We start from the raw sequence: 18,832 nt of genomic DNA on the forward strand, positions 1-18,832 counted from the left end.
GCTCTTGAATGTTGACTGGATAAACAATGAAATGAAAGCAGAAATAAAGATGTTCTTCAAAACCAATGAGAATGAAGACACAACATACCAGAATGTCTTGGACACATTTAAAGCAGTGTCTAGCGGAAAATATAGAGCAATAAATGCTCATATGAGAAGCAAGGAAAGCTAAAATCAACACCCTATTGTCAAAATTGAAAGAGTTAGAGGAGCAAGATCAAAAACACTCAAAAGCTAGAAGAAGACAAGAAATAACTAAGGTCAGAACAGAACTGAAGGAGATAGAGACATCAAAAAAACCCTTCAAAAAATCAGTAAGTCCAGAAGGTGGTTTTTTGAAAAGATCAACAAAATAGACCACTAGCCAGATTAATAAAAAAGAAAAGAGAGAATAAAAATAGATGCAATAAAAAAAATGATACAGGAGATATCACCACAGATTCCACAGAAATATAAACCATCATCGGAGATTATTACAAACAATTCTATGCACATAAATTAGTAAACCTGGAAGAAATTGATAAATTCCTGGACACTTGCATCCTCTCAAGCCTAAACCAGGAAGAAGTTGAAACCCCGCATAAATCAATAACAAGGTCTGAAGTTGAGGCAGCAATTAAGAGCCTACCACCCAAAAAAAGCCCAGGTCCAGATGGGTTCACAGCCGAATTCTACCAGACATACAGAGAGGAGCTGGTACCATTCCTTCTGAAACTATTCCAAACAATCCAAAAAGAGGGAATCCTTCCCAAATCATTTTATGAGATCAATATCATCCTGATACCAAAACCCAGCAGAGACTCAACAAGAAAAGAAAACTTCAGGCCAATATCCATGATGAACATAGATGCAAAAATCTAAAATAATACTGGCAAACCAATTCCAACAGCACATCAAAAAGCTTATCCACCATGATCAAGTAGGATTCATCCCAGGGATGCAAGGCTTGTTCAACATACGCAAGTCTATAAACGTAATTCACCAAATAAACACAACCAAAGACAAAAACCACATGATTACCTCAATTGATGCAGAGAAGGCCTTTGACAAAATTCAACAATCCTTTATGCTAAAAATCCTCAATAAAGTAGGTATTGACAGAACGTATCTCAAAATAATAAAGGCTATTTACAAGAAACCAACAGCCAATATCATACTGAATGGGCAAAAACTGGAAGCATTCCCTTTGAAATCTGACACTAGACAAGGACGCCCTCTCTCACCACTCCTATTCAATACAGTATTGGAAGATCTAGCCAGAGCAATCAGGCAAGAAAAAGAAATAAAGCGTATTCAAATAGAAAAGGAGGAAGTCAAATTGTCTCTATTTGCAGATGACATGATTGTATATCTAGAAGACCCCATCATCTCAGCCCAAAATCTCCTGAAACTGAAAAGCAACTTCAGCAAAGTCTCAGGAAAGAAAATCAATGTGCAAAAATCACAAGCATTCCTATATACCAAAAACAGACTTAAAGAGAGCCAAATCAAGAATGAACTGCCATTCACAATGGCTACAAAGAGAATAAAATACCTAGGAATACAACTAACAAGGAATGTAAAGGACCTCTTCAAGGAAAACTACAAACCACTGCTCAATGAAATAAGAGAGGACACAAACAGATGGAGAAACATTCCATGTTCATGGTTAGGAAGAATCAGTATTGTGAAAATGGCCATGCTGCCCAAAGTAATTTACAGATTCAATGCTATTCCCATCAAGCTACCAATGACCTTCTTTACAGAACTGGAAAAAAACACCTTAAACTTCATATGGAACCAAAAGAGAGCCCACACAGTCAAGTCAATTCTAAGCAAAAAAAACAAAGTGGGAGGCATCACACTACTGGACTTCAAACTATACTACAGGGCTACAGTAATCAAAACAGCATGGTACTGGTACCAAAACAGAGATACAAACCAATTGAATAGAACAGAGGCCTCAGAGGCAACACAACACATCTACAACCATCCGATCTTTGAAAAACCTGACAAAAACAAGAAATGGGGGAAGGATTCCCTGTTCAATAAACGGTGTTGGGAAAACTGGCTAGCCATGTGCAGAAAGCAGAAACTGGACCCCTTCCTGACACGTTACACTAAAATTAACTCCACATAGATTAAAGACTTAAACATAAGACCTAACACCATAAAAACCCTAGAAGAAAATCTAGGCAAAAAACATTCAGGACATAGGCGTAGGCAAAGACTTCATGACCAAAACACTAAAAGTATTGGCAACAAAAGCCAAAATAGACAAATGGGACCTAATCAAACTCCACAGCTTCTGCACAGCAAAAGAAACAGTCATTAGAGTGAACTGGCAACTACAGAATGGCAAAAAAGTTGTGCGATCTTCCCATCTGACAAAGGGCTGATATCCAGAATCTACAAAGAACTAAAACAGATTTACAAGAAAAAAACAAACAAGCCCATTCAAAAGTGGTCAAAGGATATGAACAGATACTTTACAAAAGAGGACATATATGATGCCAACAAACATATGAAAAAATGTTCATCTTCACTGGTCATTAGAGAAATGCAAATCAAAACTACATTGAGATACCATCTCACGCCAGTTAGAATGGCGATCATTAAAAAATCTGGAGACAACAGATGCTGGAGAAGTAGGATCACTTTTACACTGTTGGTGGGAGTGTAAATTAGTTCAACCATTGTGGAAAACAGTGTGGCCATTCCTCAAGGACCTAGAAATAGAAATTCCATTTGACTCAGCAATCCCAATACTGGGTATATATCCAAAGGATTATAAATCGTTCTACTATAAGGACTCATGCACATAAATGTTTATTGCAGCACTGTTTACAATAGCAAAGACCTGGAATCAACCCAAATGCCCATTGACGATAGACTGGACACGGAAAATGTGACACATATACACCATGGAATATTATGCAGCCATCAAAAACGATGAGTTCATGTCCTTTCTAGGGACATGGATTAACCTGGAAACCATAATTCTCAGCAAACTGACACAAGAACAGAAAATCAAACACCGCATGTTCTCATTCATAGGTGAGTGTTGAACAATGAGAACATATGGACACAGGGACGGGAGCATCACACACTGGGGTCTGTTGGGGGGAAACAGGGGAAGAACAGTGAGGGGGTGGGGAGTTGGGGAGAGATAGCATGAGGAGAAATGCCAGACATGGGTGATGGGAAGGAAGGCAGCAAATCACACTGCCATCTGTGTACCTATGCAATAATCTTGCATGTTCTTCACATATACCCCAACACCTAAAATGCAATTTAAAAAATAAATAAAAGAGCTCTATCATCTCACATAATAAAAAAGAAATCTATCATCTGACACACACAAAAGAACTTTGCTGCATTCTTATGCTATGTGAAAATAAGCACAAATGCAAAGGTCTTTAGAAGTACTAAGCTAAATCACAACAAAGCCCTTGAATAATTTCAAGAAATGACATTTATTGTGTGCTTACTGCAAGCCAGAAAACATCTTAAGCACTTAGATTTATTAATTCATGTAAATCTCCTCACATTCCTCTGAGATAGGTAGTGTTATCACCAGCATTTTGTATGTGGAGAGACAAAGACATCGAAAGGTTAAGCAACTTGCCCAAGCTCACAAAGACAGTACGCAACAGAGGCAAGATTTACACCCATCCGACTCCACAGACTACACACAACCACTATGCCATGCTTCCTCTCAATGAGCTAAGCATTTGAGAGAATAATTTGGGATTTATAAATCTAAGGAACACTAGTTTCATTCCTACATCTGTGCCCACCTATAGATGTTACAAGCACAGGAAATGTAGCCTAGTCTTCTCTTTTTACTATGAGTTCAGATGGACAAAGGATTTTTCAAAGACACAATAAATATAGAGTAACAAGGTCAGAGGTCTACCCAGGGAGTAGATTTCCTTTTCTAAGATAGGGTAATGTTAGCTCATTCAACACATAGACCTACAAATGTGTAACAGTTCAAACACAATAAAAAATTATTTCTTGCTCAGGTAAGAATAAAAGGTGGGTGTTATGAATTGACAGGTGGCATTCACAATGGCCCCACCATGCCCAGGTGGAATCATCTGTGTGCAGCCAGTAGAAGAGGAAACAGAACAAAACAGTGGCATCCCTGCTTCTTAAATGCTATGGCCAAGATACAACAGACATCATTTCCATGACCATTCCACTAGTGAGAAAAAGGTACATGGCCACACCTAGGTGTAAGAAAGATTGGGAAGTTTAGCTCCTGCTCGGTAGCTATTTATCAGAGATGACTGTCTACTATAAAAATGGAGCATGAATTTGGTGGTATGTCTGGCCACCTCTGCCACACTCATCCCATGGAGATTGTGTGGCCTCTCTACCACTCAGACATACATGACAGTCTATGCCAATGGCGGACTCTACCAGGGAAACTGATGGGAAAATAATAGGACACCATTTTCACAGCTCATCTATGTCACTGACAACTGCAAGGGCAGTGCTCCTTGAGAATGCTAGATACATAGACAGACCCCCTTTCCTAAATATGATTGTAAAACCAAGATTGAGGCTCTTTCTTGTAATCCCTACCCATCCCCTAGTATGAAAGAAAAAAACATGTGAAATCAATACCTGTGTTTACATAACTCTTGCTGATTGAAAATATCTGGCAGCAATACACAAATATCCTGAGTAATTTTTAGATGAAGAAAAAGACCTGAAATAGTTAAATCTTAAGTGATTAAAATGCACTATACTAAACAAATAGCATGAATTTGAGCTCCTTAAAACCAGCAATTCTCTAAATTGAGCTCCAAATGACTTTCAGAATAGCAGAAAAAAAGGCTCTGATGTATTCAGTGACAGTGTATTTTCACAAAAATATTTCCCAAGGATGTAATGGTTATGGTAACTACTGCTAAATGTATGGCCAGCACAAAGAATGGCCTAACCGAGATCATCTATTTCAATGAATAGAAAATAAAAATCAACTTCAACCATACCTTTTGCCCCTTCTAGGGATGCCCCTTATTTCCTATGAAAGCATCTCCAGGCAGAGCTGAGAAAGCACAGCAAATTGTTTTCCAGCCCAATAAATGGTTTTACAAAGTTAGATTTAAATGTCAAGTATGTTAAGCTCCAGAGCCTTCTCTATCTTATTTATGTAATTATATAATAAAATTAAAATTGTATCAAATATTTCAAGCTTCAGTTTGGCAGTAAGTTTACCATCCTCAAGGAAATCAAAATTCTGCTGAATAAATACATATATTCCAGAAGAGAAACTGTATCAGAAGTGAAAAGACTGGAAATGTCCACCACTTTTTTTCTTGTAAACTAAGTCCTGGTATTACAAATCCACAGCTCTTCACTGAGAAATCAAAAACCAGGGACTCAGTCAGCAGAATCCCCAATGATTGTGAAAACTCTATACCAGCCATGGTCTGTCCATATTTACATAGAACGGAAGTACACCTCTAAGGGCCTAAAAAGGTGAGCCCATTCATTACCAAGGTAGCTGTTCTGCTCCCAGATCTGCTGGGTTTCTTGCCCTTTCTCAAGTCTGAATCTTAAGCCTCCTGCAGATTGTATGGGCATTGCAGCAATTTCCAAAACATGCTCTTCTACTTAAGGTGGTGAGAGTTAGTTTGTGCTGCTTAGAGACAAACTCTAACAGAAATACCCGCTTTTTCACCTGAGAACACTGAGGCTCAAAACAGTTCTATGTATTGGCAAAGGTTGGTAATAAAGAATGGAGTATCCAGTGTTATTTCTGCTTTTCTGAGTGGTGTCACTTGTAGGAACTCTCAGTTACAGATTTCTTTCTCTATTTGAATGTACTTGCCCTGATCTGGGATGTTTCCCCGAAGGCACTGTTCTCACTTCATCCCTTTCCCCCTCCTGGGTTACAGCTGGCAAGTGAACCTCGACACTGCACCATGGAAACCTATTGTGCTCCCACCTCTTAGGGCACCTTGATTAGACATGAGTTCTGAAAGCACAATTCTATGCCACCCACAAAGTCAGAGGTTTGTCAATCATTTTGATTTGGGCTGAATATGCACAAAATCTAGATTACTAAGGAGGATATAGCTGAAGATTATTAGAACAACTGTTTCTTTACAAGTGTTCCTCCACAACTGAGGGTTAAAATAATTACACTTCTGAATTTGTATACTAAAAATGTCACAAATAAAAGCCACCACCTGTTTTCCTGAGCGAGAATTTTGCCAACCCCACTTTCCCTCTGACACAATGAGAGGGCTCAGCACTATGGAGCAGAGGCTAGTAACAGGGAAGCCACCAGAAATGCAGTTAAGAAGTGCTACTCTGCCACTCCACAAAGGGACACTGTCATTAGAGAAGAAAAAGCCTGGCCCCTTTCAAAGGTCTAAGTCCTCCTCTTCAAACAGAAAGGAATGCTGTTTTATCAGTACATCTGATCAGGAAAGAATTAAGAGATAACCCCGAAAACATTGTAACAAAGCAGGAAAACACCAGTGTGCTCCCTTATATATCAGAAAGGCTTATTTTCTTCAAGCAAGCCAAGACTTTGCTTAAAATAAGAAGTACTCCATCCAGTACAGGAAGATCTACCTTGAATCTCTGAGAGGTTTCCACAAATATTATCTTCCCTCAAGTAAAGTTTCTAATAAAGCTTGATTTGACTCACTGGAAAATTAATTCTCTGCAAAAAAATTCACATAGATTGTGAGCCAGTTCTCTGAAAATGCTGCTGCTTGCAGCCTGCATAATTCATTGGTTAGACTTCGAAGAAACATATCAGCCAGGAACCTGAAGAGAAAACTAGAAATCCTCAAAGGGCTTGTTCTTGCCTAAATGTATGCTCCTGAAAGTGGGGACATTTCAGGAAAGTGGTATCCAGATACATAAAATTCTTGTTGGTTCTGAACACAATCCTCTGTCCATAGAACTACCAGAATTTTTCACCACCCTTAAAACTCAGCTTAACCAACTTTATCATAGGTGTATGCATGTGTCCAAACTCATCAAATCATGTATATTAAATATATGCAGTTTTTGTATATCAATTATACCTCAATAAAACTAAAAAATCAATTCCTGTTGAAAATCTTTCCTATTTGAAGTCAACTCCGCCGTTCCACTCTCCCCAAGCTTATTTTACATCATCCTTCACATTAACTGGCTCTCTGATGTCGAAAACATCACTTTGCCTCTCGGGGTCTAATGCCCTCATTTGCAAAATTCTGAGAGGGTTGTTTTGGTGACCTTGATTTAGTTTCCCAAGTCTACCATTCAATGAATCTAAGTAAATGGACTTGGGAATCAAGTGGTATGGAATATGGTGCTCTTTTAATGGGAGAAGTTATAATTGAAGGAATTCAAAAGAAATAGAAGATTCCTGGATATGTAGTGATTAAAATGGTGGATTTAAAGAATAATAACACCCTCTAAAATACTATCTATACAGCATGTATAATCATTTTAAAAGTCATTACATTGAATACGGATACCAAGTCCCTGTCTCAGGTGTCTTAGGACCTCATCAAAACTCAAAATTGACACAATCTAGAGGCACACCATAAGACTGCCTGTCATGGTGTGCCAGCCAGAGGGTGGTGGCCATGACTGGACTCTCCATTCCAAACATCTCCATTCATTATTTTCCATTCAAACATCTCACCAACACTCCTTTTCATCTCCATCTCGTAAGTAGCACAGATGTAACAGTCATCATATACACTATGCTTTGAATTTTTTCCAGTAATAAACTAGTGTCTACTCCTGACTTGTTTCCCTTAGCCCCTCTGAGCCTCAGGTCTTGCACCTATAATACGTAGATGACAATATCTATTCTTCTCAGGAGGTAGTGTGAAGGGCAAATCAGAGCACACATTGAATAGCACTTGGTAAGCTTCATAAAACAGTACATAATTATGACTATTGTTATCAATAATAATATAATAATTTTTCTCCTTCTGGATTACTCAAAGGTGGCTTACCTTAGATAAATACAACATAAATTCAAAAAAATTTTATTAGAAAAATAGGCAACAGACTTACACAGCACATCATAAAAGAGGATATCCAAATAGCCAATACCTGCATGAACTCAGAGGTGCTCAACTTCCCTAGATATCAGAAAAATTCCAATTAAAACCACAAGGACACAGCCAGCAACAATGAAAATAAACAAATCACATAGTATCAAACTAAAAAACTGCACAGCAAAGAAAATTATTAACAAAGTAAAATACTTTGTTAATAGTTTTAGACAAACAATTAGACAAAACACGCTAAAACTACATATTTGATAAACAATTATATATCCAAAATATATAAGGAACTCAAACAACTTAATTAAAAAATGGGCAAAGGATCTAAATAGACATTCCTCACAACAAGACATACAAATGGCCAATGGGTACATGAAAAAATGCTCAAACTCACTACATGAAAAAATGCTCAGCCTCACTAATCATTAGGAAAATACGAATTAAAATTTTCCACTGTAAGGTATCACTTCACACTTGTTAAAATGGTTTTTATCAAAAAGATGACAGATAACAAGTGTTAGAGAGGATATGGAGAAGAGGAAACTCTTATACACTGTTGGTGAGATTGTAAATTAGCAAGTCTTTATGGAAAATGGTATAGACGTTCTTTAAAAAACTAAAAGTAGAATTACCATATAATCCAGTAATTCCACTTCTGGGTAAGATATGCATAGGAATTGAAATCTATATGTTGAAGAGATCTCTGTACTTCCATGTTCATTGCAGAATTATTCACAAAAGCCAAAATATGGAAACAATCTAAGGGCTCTTCAACAGTTGGGTAAGAAAATGTGACGTATAAAATGGAATACTATTCAGTCTTTTTTTTTTTCTAGATGGAGTTTCACTCTTATGCCCAGGTGGGAGTAAGGTGGCATGATCTCAGCTCACTGCAACATTTGCCCCCCAGGTTCAAGCAATTCTCCTGCTTCAGCCTTCCGAGGAGCTAGGAATATAGGCGCCCGACACTATACTCGGCTAATTTTTATATTTTTAGTAGAAGGGATTTCACCATGTTGGCCAGGCTGTTCTCAAACTCCTGACCTCAAGCAATCCACCCACCTCAGCCTCCCAGAGTTATTCAGTCTTAAAAAGAAATTCTGTCATTTACAACAATATGGATGAATCTGGAGGATATTATGCTAAGTAAAATGTGCCAGGCACAGAAGACAAATACCACATGATCTCACTCATATGCGGAACCTAATAACATTAAACTCATGAAAGTAGAGAGTAGAAAGATAGTTACAGGAGGCTGGGAGGGTAGAAAGGAGGGGAATGGAGGAGTTGCTGATCAAAGGGTAAAAAGTTTCAGACTGACAGGAAGAACAGGTTTTGAGATATATTGCATAGCAGGGTAACTATAGTCAATAGTAATGTATGATGTATTTCAAAATAATTGAGCAAATTTCAAAAGTCACACCATAAAAAAGATAGGTAAGTAAGGCAATGGATATTAATTAGCTTGATCTAATAATCATACCACATTGTACGTATACATCAAAACATGAGAAAATACCCCATAAATATATATAATTATTTAGCAATCAAAAATAATATTAATAATACATTTTTTAAAGAAAACCACAAGGGACTATGACTACACAACCACCAGAATGAATAGAATTTAAAAGACAGCAAATGCTATGTGTTGGTGAAGATTTGGAGCAACGGGAACTGGTGGAAGTATAAATCAATGCAACCTCTTTGGAAAACTGGCAATATCTTCTGAGGTTGAATAACCTCGGACCCTATGACCTTGCAATTCTACTCCCAAGTATGTATTCAACAAAAAATAATTCAATATAAAATCATATACTAGAATATTTATAACAATTATTACTTATAATAGCTCAAAACTCAAAAGAACCCAAATTCGCATTAATACCGGAACAGGTAAATCATGGTATATTCATACAACGGGATGCTATACAGCAATGAGAATGACTAACCCACAACTACATGGAATAATATGGGCAAATCTCACGAATATAATTTGAGAGAAGCCAGACACAAAAGAATACAAACTGCATTATTCTATTTAAATAAATAACAAAAACAGGCATAACTTCATTGTGTTGTTAGAAATCAGGATACTAGCTACCTTGGGGGAGATGGGGTACCTACCCTTGCAGGAAAGAGATCTGAGGGAGACTCCAGGGATGCTGGTAATGATCTGTGTTCTGCTTCCACCAGTGAGTTCAGTTCATGAAAATTCATCAAGCCATAAACGTAGGATATGTGCATGCATATATATGTATGTATGTATGTATGTTTATATATAAAAAAACTTCAAAACACGTGTTTTTAAAATCATGTCCTCATGAAGTTTATATTCTAGCACAGCCAATGATATTGTACTTCATGGAAGCAGAGGGCTACCACTGAATTGAGCAAATGCATCATTTCTTAGCCTGAATTTTCCAGGTTCCTGGGACATGCACAGCAAGCATCCTACCACTGTTAAACTGTATTCTGGCTACACTTCTGTACCTTCATAGTCAAGCTTATATTACCATTGCCCTATAATTTAACAATTGCTGAACTTACATTTAAAGTGAGCATTCTTAATGTGAAATTCTCAGACTCCTATGGAGCCCCTGGATAGAATTCAATGCTCCCTGTACCTAGATGGGGGAAAGTTATATCTTTACATCACAAACCCTAACTACAATTTAGAATTTTCTTCAGTTAGGAATGTAGGCAACAAAACGTAATAGTGCCAGAAGCACCTAAGTAACACTTTATCACCAATAAACACGAGAGATATTTTCACAGGCATTTCCGCGTTGCAGGTATCTTGAAATATCACTTACACTTATTTAGAACATTTGGTCATTGTTAGATTTTATAGTTTCGTGTGTTAATAAACAAGCATCTATACTACTTAATCCCAATTTCACATTTTTACTATTTTGATAACTGTATTTCAATGTAATTAGTTTCCTTTGTAATCCTCTTTGTTCTATTTTTTTAATATTTATTAAGATTATTTTTAAAATGGACCTGAGAGTTTTCCAGACTGCCCAAAGGGGGTTCATGGAACAACAAAATAGATGTTTATATGCTATTTTCTATTTGCCCTCACCACCGCTGACCCTGCATCCCTGCCCTTGGGCCATGCACACTCTGTGCTTCCCTGACTTGCTCTGTGTTCCGGAGTGTGACCCTGATGGAATCATCACCTGAGCTTCCTTGCCCCTTGTCTCAGCCTCTGGTTGGGAGTGGCCCTGGAGAGATACAATAGCAGAAGAATGGCAGTTGGACGAATTTCCCTAACTCGCTGGGCTTCCAGTAGACAGCTGCATTTTGACAGCTCTCTTTCTCAGTGACATCTCTCTCAAGGCATCAATAGCAGTCTTCCTGTGCCTTGCCCATTCTTGCCATCACCAGTCCCTGCGTATTTTGCCTCCTGTTGGTTCTTAAACTCACCCACACTGCTGGAAATTACCCCTCATTAAACTCTTGCCAGTTAGGTGTTCAAAGAACAACATCCGGGCCAACCTGATTCTATTTACAAACACTGGGCTTACCTGATTTGTAGACTAAACCAGCAAGGATATGGTCACATTCTCTTTTGGGGTAGGGTGGGTGGGTGGGTGGGTGTGTGTGTGTGTGTGTGTGTGTGTGTGTGTGTACACTCACATGTATTTGTGTTGGAATGGGACAGAAGATATCAGAGTCAGTGCCCAGGGACCCGTGAACAATAACTTTCTCCAGCCTTCAACTACCCTGAAAAACTCTTAAGACTTTAAACTCACAGTCTAAGATGGGAAGCCAGGCAAGGGCTATTGAGAAAAGGTCATCCCTGAGTTGAATGTGTAAATAGTCAGCAGGAGGTAGCCAGGGGAAGTCCAGAGTAAGCAGGAGAGAAGATTCTTAAGAGAGGGAGCAGCATTTTCCTAGCCTCAAACATAGAAGAGCTGCTGCCCAAGGTCTTCCTGTACCTGTCACATGTTAACATCACCTGGAGCAAGCCCAGGCAGCAAAAGGAAACATAAAGGAAGTTGTTCTTTCAGAATATAAAAGATGAGAGACGGTCTGCTTGAAGGAGATCCACTGCTAGAGAGAAGCACAGTCCAACTTTCCCTGCACATGCTGGATATGCTCCTAGGTATCTCTGATTTCCTAAGGCTTAACTGACAGGGAAAAAGAAACTAGATAAAGTCCTTCTTGCAAAGATCATTTCTCCTAAGATATTTCTAGGCATTTGCCCTCCCCTCTAATTCCCCAGGACAACACTGGCAGACAGCCCTCTGATATGACAGAATGAATGAAGGAAACTGGCCAGGCAGAGAAGGAAGAAAGGAAGGAAGCCTGCCAGAAGCACACTTCCATATATCAGTGTAAGCTCAAGATAAATAATCCCAGCCAGCCCATGCAGCTATCAAACCAAAGGGCATGTTGCAGGTAGCAAGATAAATCGCTATTGTCAAGGATGTCTTTGTTTGTTCCCAACAACCTCTTACTATATCTCCCTCTCCTGACAAAGCAACCCCAGGAATAGGTTTCTAACATACATTGGCCTCTGGAAATGACAGTGCTTTTAGGGAGAGAAAAATGAGCTTGAGTTCCTGGGTCCAGTAGCCAATACACAATTGGCTGTGGGGACTACTCGCTAAATACTGGTTAGAAGCAAAATCTATTGTAAACAATAGCTACATGCTGTTTTCACCAAAGGTCATTCTATCAATCCAGCCTAGCAAATCTGAATTACCAATGCTCCATCGACTGGCTCATTTCATGAATTTTACCCACATTGGCCTTTCATGGAATTCTTCCTGACTCCGTCATAGGGATCATATTCACTGACAACAGAAGAGCTCCACATAAAGAAGATTATAAGAAAAATAAGTGGTCAGTTTTTAAATCTAAACAAAAATTGTTTTAAAATATTTCCAGAAATTTCAAAAGTAGAAAAACTCTTTATTTGGGATAATAATTACAACTATATTTGTTAAAAACTTTCCAGATATGTCCATCAAGATTTCATCTAGGTAATTTGGGGAAGGGAGTCTCAAATTATCTCTGTACCAGGCTCTCTCTGTCTACCACCATTTCAAGGTTTACTTGGGGTTTCTAATTATGTCTGAAGCAATAGAAATCAAAAGTAACACTCCAGATTTCATAATGGGCAGCTTCAGGATCACAGAACCAGGCTTTGGCAGTGATCACCCTCCAGGAATGAACAAAAACTGGCTGAATTCCCGTAACACTCAACAAAAATTCCCCTGTTTACATACCCAGTTTCTTTCTTTCTCTCCCTCTCTCTCTCTCTCCCTCTCTCTCCTTTTCACACACAACAGTAAAGGTCAGAAAAAGTTAAGATGAACCTTTTTCTCTTTATGTAAATGCAACAGGAACATAAGTTACTGTATTATCACAAAGCAAGGTGCCTATCTGCTTTTGGTAGAAGCTTCCTTGCGTTTGTATAAAGATAGCCCCTAGGAGTCCAGGTGTAGCTGTGTCTTTCCTATCTTGAAAGCCCAAGTCCCTCATCCTTTCTTTTACTCATCAACAAGAGTTAACATGGTGAAGGGATTAAGAAAATGCAACTGAGCTGTCTGGGTTTCCATCCTGGCCCTATCTACCACTTACCATGGGTCCTTGGGTAAATTATTTGTTTGTGCCTCAGTTTCCCATCTGTAAAATGGAAGTAAAAATAGTTTTGTTATGAGAATGAATATATAAAACATATGGAATAGCATCCACTACATAGTGCTAGTACTTGTTAAATAAACAAGCACATAACAAACAGATCAAGCCACCTCTTACCCATGTCCAGTTCTATTCTCATATTGCCAGTAGCTCTTATTCTGGAGTGTCTCCCTGTGCTTGGCTGTGCCCATCCTGGCCTCCTTCAGAGGCCCTTGTGGTGAGGATTCTAGAGAATACTGTCCTGTTAGCATCAGATCCTCACACACCTCTTTACTTCATAACTAACACATACTCATCCATCGAGTTCCCCCTTACATGTCTCTTCCTCCTGGAGTCTTCTCTGAGCAATCAAGCCTCCCTATTACATGCTCCCATATAGCAGTGTTTTTCCTCTCCTTGGTCATTAATTCATCCATTCAGCAGAAAACTGTAGAAGGCACTATGCTAGGTTTTGAGAGCTTACATTCTAGAGAGAAACACACAGGAGGTCTTGATAACTTTCTGATGAATGTATGTATATGAATGACTCACCCATATATCTGATCCTTAGCATTTTCTCCCCACTGGAACAGAGAAGAAACTGTGCATATTACCAAATAATTCTGACTTTAGCCTACAGCAAAAGGATGTAAGCAGGTTAACCCCATCCCACTCTGGACCCAATTTACGTGGAGTTCCTTCTGAGCTGCCGCACTTATTTTGAAGCAGCTAAGTATGCAGCACAAAGCACCAGCCCAGTGCACACAAGCCTCGACTATTGCTAGATCTGTTGAGTGGTCTGCAGTGTCCATTCAAGTGGACTGTCAGACTAAGACAATGGGATGACTGGGGAAGGGAGACATACCCCAGAGAAGGGAAAGGCAAAGAGAAAACTAAAATGAGTCCAAAGATCAAACAAAAGTTACTTTTAAAAATAAGTGAATTTTTCTTTTCATAAAGAGAAATTACCCCATTGACTCTTTTGTTCTAATCAACTGCATAATTTGGTAAATTTTTATTCACGAATTGAGACACATAAATAGATACCATGGTGCTCTAAGTCTTTCTCATAGATTGAATAGCTACCAGTTCTCAATTTATCTTCCTTCAAACATGATCAAGTTACTCAGCATAAACCTTAAAGAGTATTCAACATAGTCATCATTCAGCTCTTTAATGAGATATAGAATGTAGGACATTGAATTCATAGATTTGGAAAATTGCAAGACAGAAAATTTTAAATGTGAAAGAAAAGCTTTTTTAAGCATTAAAAAAGATATTTGTAAAGCAAGAAAGCTAAAAGCAGAGTCTGAAGGCCTCAGGCAAAGGCATTTGGATTGCCATCGTGTTCAGCCAGAATTCTGGAACAGCAGGGTAATCAGCAGAGAAAATTAAAGCAAGGCAGAGGGGAGTGACAGGGTGGGAACTGGGAGAAAGGATTGGGTTTTAGGTCGGAAAGCCCGGATTTCATTAACAGTCTTGATTTTCCTTTTATTAGCTAAGTGATTTTGAGAATCATTTATCCTCTCCAGCCTCAGTTTCCACATGTATCAAATGGAAATAATATTAGTTTCTGCCCAAGCTCTCTCTTAAACTTGGCACTAGGATCAAATTAGTCATGGGTTATATAAACTCTCAGCAGAGGGCCTGATGTACAGTGAAATGCAGTAAAATATTTTGTTTGTATTTTTAAGTTAGAACAAAATAAATCACTAACCCAAGTGATCAGCTTGTGTGTTTCTAATTTGGACTATGATGAAATATAACAGTCCTAATATTTTACCATCACTTTTTAAATCACTAAAAATGATGGCAGCTAACACTTACGAAGCATTTATAAAGGAGATGCTGGGAACTATGCAGAATGCTTTAAATATACACATGTATTCCTCACATTATAATGACAGGTATATTATTATAGATGAGGAAATGAGAGTGCAGGGAAGTTCAGCCACACTCCCAAAGTCTTATAGCTAATAAGCAATGGAAACGTTTCTTATAATTTTTATATAAAAAGCAAAGTAGAAAATTTGATCAGGAGAGGAAAGATATGAAAAAATATTCAAATTAATTTGAGGACACATATTCTTTATACTTTAATCACATCTCCTACCAAAGAGAGAAGCATGCCCCTCCCAGGGCTGTTAATTTTCCTTCCATCCCTACTACTGTTAAGGCTTCTCCCGCTGTTGCAGGGCCCTGAATTCCAGGCACCAGTCTTGACAATGCTTGCAGAGTCAGCTAGTACCCTAAAAAACGTGCTTGTTTAGTCTTTACTTTGCTTTTTAGATCATAAAGAGATTTCTCAAAAACAGTATATTTTATTGATAGATAATATTCGTACATATTTACGGGGTACATGTAATATTTTGATACATGCACAGAATGTATAATGATCAAGTTGGGGTATTTAGGAAATCCAACACCTTGAACATTTATCATTTATTTGTGTTGGGACCATTTTAAATCTTCTGTCTACCCCAAAGTATACAATATATACAGTATATTAACTACTATGCTATTGGACACTAGAACTTATTCCATCTATCTAAGTGTATGTTTATATTCATCAATCAACCTCTCTTCACCACCCCCACACACGTAAATGCCCTTCCTAGCCTCTGGTAACTATCATTCTATTCTCTGCCTCCATGCAATCAATGTTTTTAGCTCCCACATATGAAAACATGTGATATTTGTCTTCCTGTGCCTGGCTTATTTCACTTAATATAATGACTTCTAGTTCCATCCACATTGCTGCAAATGACAGGATTTCATTATTTTCTGTGGCTGAATTGTATGTAAGTACCACATTTTCTTTATCCATTCATTTGTTGATGGACACTTAGGTTGATTCCCCATCTTTGTGAATACTGCTACAATAAACATGGGGGCACAGGTATCCCTTTCACATGCTGGTTTCCTTTCCTTCGGATAAATACATAGTAGTGGGATTGCTGGATCATATGGTGATCCTAATTTTAGTTTTTTAAGAAATCTCCATACTGTAAAAACAATATTTTTATCAAGAAGGCAATGCACCTGTGATTCTGGCTGACAGATTTATTTTTATTTTTATTTTTCAGAGAATAAATCAGTACTCTAATACTATGCATATGTCATACATTCTAGAACCAGTCTGCACACCTTCCAATACTGGCTCTTCTGCTTGTTAACTATGTGACATATTGATGGGCAGGCCACTTCCTCTCTTCAGGCTTCACTATCCTCATCTGCATTATGGGTGCAATACAGTACCCACCTCAATGTGTTGTTGCAATACTTAAATGATTGAATAAATAGGGGGTGGAAGAACAAAGTGACAGTGGTAAACTGATCAATAAATATTAGCTGTTATTATTCACAGAAATCCAAGGGACCTAATGTAAAGGTGTTGTTGAAAGAGTACTGAATATGGAGAAAGAAACCTGGGAGCTAGGCCTGACTCTGCCACTTAAAAGCTTTGTAACTTTAGAAACATTATAAATAAGAAGCCATGGTGACCCACAGACATGTTTTCAGAGGCCAGCTTAAGGTTTTTCACATTTTTAGATCTAAGCATTTTCAGACCAGGCAGTTTCTTTGCAATTATTTCCCCCTCCCTATTGTCTCATAACTGATGGGGTTTGAGTTTGCAACACTGATCACCCTCCACGGGTTTCATTCCCAACCACAAAAACAGGGAGAACACCTGCTCTTCTACTTAGCAAAATTGTCATTTGGCTAAAATGAGATTATGTATGTAAAAGTACTTCATAATCATAAAGCACTACGCAAATGGGTGCTTATTTGAAATGCAGGACATTGTCAGCATTACATTTGCATATTGTAGAAAATAGTCGTTTGAAGGTACATGAAAGCTGGTGGGTGCTGTAGTTGTTTTTAAACACTTCTTAGTGCCAATTTTGTTCAAGCAATATATCCATCCCAATAATCCTTTCAGGGAGGAGCCCAGGGAATATGTCTCAATCATTCACAATTAGGGAATTAATTCATCTAGACGCCTTGGGGTGGGAAAATCCTATCTATCACTTAGAAAAATATCCTCTGAGAGCAGGAAAATAAGCTCCCCAGTGACTTGGAAAGGCATTGAGACCTCTTTACTCACCCGCCCAGGTTCACCAGAAGCTTTCTCACTCTTTGACTTTATCCCAGTGTTGTCTTCTCTCCAGTTCATAGATAACATTTTGGGATCTGAAGAGACTATCCAAATACTAAAAAAAATCATTTTGTCTCTGATTATAGTTTTCATTTCTCCCTGAAATGAGCACCACGTCACAAGATCAGTTACACTAATTATTTGTTGAGCTTTAATACTTTTATAAGATTAAAAGGCTATGTGCCTAAAATGTAAGGATGTCTCACAGAGTTTATTAACAACAACACAACAGTGTCACAGAAACTTGGTGTTGTCATGGAAAAAACAACAAATTCTGAATCTGGGTTTCAGTCCATCATTAAAAACCTCGGGTTGGGCAGCTATAACAAGAATACTGTACACTGGGGGATTTAAGTAACAAACACTTATTTCTCACAGTTCTAGAGGCTGGGAGGTCTAAGATCAAAGTAGTGGCAGATTCTATATCAGGTGTGGGTCCTCTCCCTGCTTTGCAGAGAGCTGCCTCTTGTTCTGGCCACTTCCTCTTCTCATAAAGGCATTGATTCCATCATTGGGATTTAACCTTACAATCTCCTCTAAACCTAATTACTTCCCAAAAGCCCACTTCCAAATATCATCGCAGTAGAGAATAGAGCTTTCAATATGCATTTTGGGGGAACTCACACATTCAGTCCATAGCAGCCAAGTTGCTTCCCTCTGTGAGCCTGTTTCTCAACTGCAAATAATAATGAGTATAACACTAGCTGTCATTTAGCATTTCTATGATGTGTCAGGCACTATCTATTAATAGGTACCTTTATCTATATTTATTCATTCAACCCTCACCCAGAACTGTGCAAGGTAAGTATTAGTATCCCCACTCTTTGGAGGTGAAGAAACAAGCTTTATGAATTTAAGTAACATGCTCAGGGAAACACAGTAGGACCAGAATTCATAGGTGTGATACTGTCATGGGGAAGATGCTGTGTGATCTGCCTGCCTCCCTAAAGTGTTGTGAAACTGAAATGAAACTGTGTTTGTAAAAACATTTTACTAAAATGGAAAAGCACCATAA

General features: G+C 38.3%; 1 protein-coding gene across 3 annotated transcripts in view; it reads right to left on the reverse strand.

Moving 5' to 3' along the window:
* RASGEF1B (RasGEF domain family member 1B) overlaps positions 1 to 18,832 on the reverse strand; it is a 623,038-nt gene that overhangs the window by 522,387 nt on the left and 81,819 nt on the right. The window lies entirely within an intron of this gene.

Source organism: Saimiri boliviensis, chromosome 3 (assembly GCF_048565385.1).
Source record: "Saimiri boliviensis isolate mSaiBol1 chromosome 3, mSaiBol1.pri, whole genome shotgun sequence".
Taxonomy (NCBI): domain Eukaryota; kingdom Metazoa; phylum Chordata; class Mammalia; order Primates; family Cebidae; genus Saimiri; species Saimiri boliviensis.